Source organism: Vitis riparia, chromosome 5, assembly GCF_004353265.1.
Source record: "Vitis riparia cultivar Riparia Gloire de Montpellier isolate 1030 chromosome 5, EGFV_Vit.rip_1.0, whole genome shotgun sequence".
NCBI lineage: Eukaryota > Viridiplantae > Streptophyta > Magnoliopsida > Vitales > Vitaceae > Vitis > Vitis riparia.
Genome location: NC_048435.1, coordinates 18,461,980 through 18,467,848, shown reverse-complemented (window position 1 = coordinate 18,467,848; position 5,869 = coordinate 18,461,980).

Sequence of the window (5,869 nt, the reverse complement as noted above, 5' to 3'; positions counted from 1 at the left end):
TAAATCTTGTGTTTGCATTCTATTTTCCCTACTCTTTTACTGTATATGCAAATTGTCTTTATATTGTTTTATTATATACTTGCATATATTTGTCTCTTACATTCACTTATTTTAAATTTGAAAAAAAAAACCATCACCCTTTTCACCTCTTCCACCCCCCGCCCCCCCCCCCCCCCACCCCCTCCTCTCCTTCTAGGGTGATTACCATAGGTTGGATTAGCCTAATTTTTCTAACAATTGGTATCAGAGCTAGGCTTTTTATTTAAGACTTAACCGTCTAAGAAGTAATGGCCAATCCGTTAAGCTCATCTCACATTGAAAGTTTTTCAACCACCCAACCTCCACTTTTCACAGGAACCGATTATCCCTATTGGAAAACTAAGATGACTTGGTTTTTCCAATCTACTAACCTTGATTTATGGGATGTCATTGAAGATGGTCCCCACATTCCTTCAAAATTAGAAAATGAAGTGATGGTTCCAAAACCTAAGCATGAATGAGATGAACTTGATATAAAGAAAGTTCAATTAAATGCCAAAGTCGTTTTTATCTTACATTGTGCTATTGATAGAAATGAATTTAATCGTATTTGGAAATGTAAGTTGGCTAAAGAAATTTGGAGAATATTAGAAATCACTCATGAGGGAAACAACCAAGTTAAAGAGTCTAGAATCAATATCCTTGTGCATGATTATGAATTATTTTCTATAAAGGATTTTGAATCTATTGTAGAGATGTTTTCTAGGTTCATGGTGATTGTGAATGAACTTGAAGCCTTGGGAAAGACTTATACCGAAGTAGAGAAAGTGATGAAGATCTTAAGGTTTCTACCAAAGAAATGGGAAACAAAAGTAACAGCTATTCAAGAAGCAAAGGATCTCACCAAACTCTCACTTTAAAAACTCATTAGGCCACTCATGACTTATGAGATATATTTGAACAATCATCAAAGAGTTGAAGAAAATAAGAAAAGTATAGTTTTTATGGCTTTAACAAATGAAGATGAAAAGGAAGAGAGTGAAAGTGAAAGTGATGAAGACTCCATGGAAGAAGAATGCACAAATGAGGATGCCAACATGTGCTTTATGGCTTTAGAGGAACATGAAGATGAGGTAAACTCCAACTCTAACTATAATGAGTTTCAAGATGTACTTCAAGAATTATATTTTGATCTTGAAAAACTTGGATTCAAAAATATTTTTCTCAAGAAAAAGATTTCTTGTCTTTAAAATGAGCTCAATGAACGTAAGGAAAAATTTAAAAATATTGAGAAGACAAAAATTTCTTTTGAAAAGGAAAATGAGGAGTTAAAAATTCTCAAATGGCCAAAAGACTTTTGATATGATTTTGGCAAATCAAAAATGCATATTTGATAAAAATGGACTAGGCTACAAGCCTTTCAAAAATCAATTTTTTGTTTTGAAGAATTATTTTGTAAAGGAAGCCTCTAGTTTTTCGCCTTCAACTATTTGCAATCTTTGTGAAAGAGGAGGTCACATTAGTTATATATTTCCCTTAAGAAAATCCCCTCACGTTCTTCAAAACTCTAAATTATTTTGGATTCCAAAGGGAAGAAAGACTAACCCTCTAGGACCCAAAAAGATATGGCCATGCAAGAAGGATGATATGCTTACCTTGGAAAGAATGCATTGATAATATTAGTAATGGTATCCCTTCTAAAGCTTAATTTGCAATATCATTTTGCTAACACTTTGTATATTTTTTTGTTAATAATATAACATTTGGTATCACTTTGATAAAATTGGTATATTTGTTAAACCAAGGTTTAGATTAAAAAGAAAACTTTTTTATACCTAGGTAAAATTAAATGATCATATGCTTGTATGCCCTATAAGTGTTATTCAATGCATGTTATATATCTTTTTAAATGCATATGTTCTCCCATATATTTTTTCCAAATCATGCTTTAAATTGGGAATGCTCTAAGGATGAGCAATTTTTTATTCGGAAAATGTTCTCAAATAAAAAAATAGGAGATTCATTTGCATGAGAAATCATATCATGCTTATTGTTTATTTTTTAAACTTTTGATAACATGTGATTCCCCTCATATACTTTATTGAGACTTTTTGTTGATGACAAAAAGGGGGAGAAGTAATGATAGGTTGCTAACTTGGGAAGAAATGTTAATTTTGTTTTAGCAATCCTATTCATATTGATGTTATGTGTTTTATTGGTTATAATTACATGCATCATGTTTAAATAATAATATCTTGCCAATTGTTAAATTTCTCTTTATGCTATTTATGTTTAATTATATCATTTTGAGCATCCTTAATATACTCAATATTTTATAAATTCAAAGGAGCATATATTGAGGGGGAGCTTTTTAGCAACCTTGGTTTTGTCATCATAAAAAATGGGGAGATTGTGAAACCAAGGTTTAGTTAATCTCGGTTTTGGTGATAAAAAAACAAAGTTTAGAACTAATGATTATATTTCAAGTGTGATTAGGCAAGACGATTTCCAAAGTGGCAATCACAAAGACAAATCAAGCCAAAGAGAAATCATAAAGAAGACCACCTCAAAGAGAAGTGTTTTTCAAGACCCAAGCTTCATAAGATCTCTTTGTAAGGTTGTTGGTGTACTAGGATTTCCATGCATTACATTTTTTACTTATACACCGAAAATCATCCAAGAGTTATTTTGTTATAAGTATTTTTAAAATTGAATGATTTCATGTTTTCAACTAAAACCTTGTGTCAAATGTTTTTTCAAACTTGTTTAAAAGGTTTTAAGTTGAAAAAGTTGGTTATTAGGCCAAAAATTGCTCAACCGGTTGAACCGGATGAAGAACAGGTCAAGGTCCGAGTCGATCCCCAGCTCAACCGGTCAAGGGTATGAACAGTAACCGGTCAACCCCCAGTTCAACTTGTCGAGGGTGCAAAAAAACTTTCTCTTTCTTCCAGAATGGCTGTTCAACCGGTCAAAGTTGAACCTCAACCAGTTAAGGTTCATTCGAGGTTCAACGGTTACCTGCCAAACATTATATGCTAACAACTAGTCAACCAGTTGACCCCCAGCTCGACCGGTCGAACTCCCAACGGCTAGTTTGACTTTTTTCTTCTATAAAAAGGCTCCAATCTTCATTGTTTCAAGAGTTTAACCTTCCCAAACCTTTCTTGAATATATTTAAGCCTTGGAAGAGTGTTTTTTAGTGCACCATTGTTCTAAAACTTACATATCTTTAGTACACCTTTCAATCCTAGTTTTCTTGTATCATTTGAGTTTAAAGTTTTTGTACTAGGGTTTTGTGAGATCAATTATTTGTATATTTTTTAGAGGAAGATTATCAAGTGTGGGTGTGGACCAGCATTTTTCACGTGTGTCCCCACTCGATCAACGAGACTCGCTTTTATTTGTGAAAAAGTAATTTTTGGAAAAGTCAAGTCACCACTTATTTTATTTTATTTTTGAAAGAGAAAATAAAACCCTAAAAATTGACTCCATAATTTTTGGAAAAAGCGTGTCTTTGAAAAACCTGAGTCCAAGTTTGGGGATCAGGTTACTTATTGGGAAGGTACCTCTAGGAGGTAGCACCCTTCTAAGCCCCACAAAGGTCTCTACTGACTAAGTTGAGAGAGATGTGCCAATTAATCGGTTAATTATAAATACCTAAATAGGCTAGGTGATTTCAAAAGAATGACATGCCTAACAAGAAAATCTGATTATAAGAGAGAGTCAAATTGTGTACCTAAACGGCTTCTCAAGCGCCATCATAAAACATAAAAGTTAATGTAGAAATATATCACACAACATGTGTTTTATCCAAGCAAATCAAGTATACACCTAAGCACCCAAGAATCACGTCAAGTATGAATATAGTTATTAGTAGCATGCATGTCCATAAAATTCTCAAAGGTAGGTGTGGAGGAATGTACCTAGATAGCAAGCCAATATTCCTCTATGGGAAATGAAGTTAGCCCAATAACAAATTCAAAATAATCTCATATATGCCACAAAAAAGAAGCACAATCAATCAAATATAAAACAAGCTATATTGAAGAGAATATCATGAATGTCGGGCCCCACCAAAGTCCTAATTAATTTCGCATGAGTTGATTATATGAATTCCATTATTTGGAATCATGAAGTTTATTCATGCTTGAGGAAAATCGAGAAAATCAAGAAAAATGTTGAAAGATCCAAAAAAATGCATGCCTGAATGAAAATGGCAGCAAATGGTATGTTAAAATATGGATTTTATGCCTAGAAACTCCTAAGGAATTTTAAAGAAAACCAAAGTTATTTTATGGAAAAAGGTTTTGAAATCCAGATTTAAGATGTATAAGATCACAAAAAGAAGAAGAAACATTAGGAGGAGTATGATGTGTGGTAAGGTGGCCATGCTGGGGTGGGATCCGGAGATATACTTGAGACTACATTGCTGATGCAAATTGCATAGGGAGGATTCTGTAGGTTGTTGGTTGTCTGGAAAGAAACTGAGTGCATTCGTTTCAGAGCCGATGTTCATTGGATTTTAGGGCGCCACTTCATCTGAAAAGGGGCTTCAATTCAACTCTAGTTTCTCAGGATCACAACCCGAATTATCAATAGAAGCTTCTGGTGAAGGCATAAGGCTCAGTTTCAGGTTAGGTTCCCTGTATTACCACTCATTCTCTCTGAAATTTTCTTTTGTCTGTTGTTTCTGATCATAGAGATTGCTTGTTTAGTTCCTTGTTTGAGATTTTAGGGAATTTGGAGCAAAGCTTCTAGGTCTAGTTGAAGGAACTTGCACTCCTTTTCATACACCGTGACTGTGTAGAAGTTGTCCATCTTGATGTAAGAATGTGGCTGTACAGGATTTGCCATCGGACCAGCATCCTGTGGAAATTGATAATTTCGAACCCTTGAAACATCATCAATTTGCTTTACTGTGCGGCTTCCCATGTCAGATGAAAATTCCTGATCACGGAAAACTGTAAGACCCTCCTTTAAGCTGAGCTGGAACCAGTCACGACATGTCACTCTATTACCAGTCCAGTCGTGGAAATACTCATGACCAATTACTCCCAAAATTATTGCATAGTCTGCATCCGTAGCAGTTTCTGGAGATGCCAAGACAAGCTTAGAATTGAAAATATTCAAACTTTGGTTTTCCATGGCTCCCATGTTAAAATCTGAAACCGCCACAATATTATTAAACAGATCCAGGTCATACTCAAGACCAAAAACATCCTCATCCCATTTCATGGCTGCCTTGAGGGAATACATGGCATGGACAGTCATGGGTACATCTTGTGCTGAGGTCCAGATCCTTAAAGATACAGTTCGGCCTAAACGGTCACCTCTGCTTTCCAACTGTCCAGCAACTAAAGCGAATAAGTAACAAGGTTTCTTGAAGGGGTCTTCCCAAATGGTACAGTGTTTACCATCCTAAGGGTCTCCATGCTCTATGAGATTTCCATTAGACAACAGTACCAGGCATAATGACTTATCGCCTTCAATACGGCATGTACATTTTACCATAATGTTGGGTTGATGTTGATAGAATATAATTTTTCGAAAACCTTCTGCTTTACACTGTGTACAGAAATTCCCGAATGGCTTGTAAAGGCCCTCTAATGGTGTGTTCTTTTGCGGACATATCTCAGTAACAATTTCCAGAGTAAATTCACCACTCGGAAGTGATGGGAGTGTCGGATGATGTCCTAGATATTTTATTAAGTAAAACCTTTATCAAGATGTGAACCCCTTTCAGCCAGGAAACCAAAGGAACCACCTTGGCTGTCCCAGCCAATTAAAATATCTGGATCAAATGAACATATAATCTTAATAAAGTTGTCAAATAAGTGTTTCTCTTCAGAGGAAACCAACACCTTGCAACCAGATGTTCCACCAAGTTTTC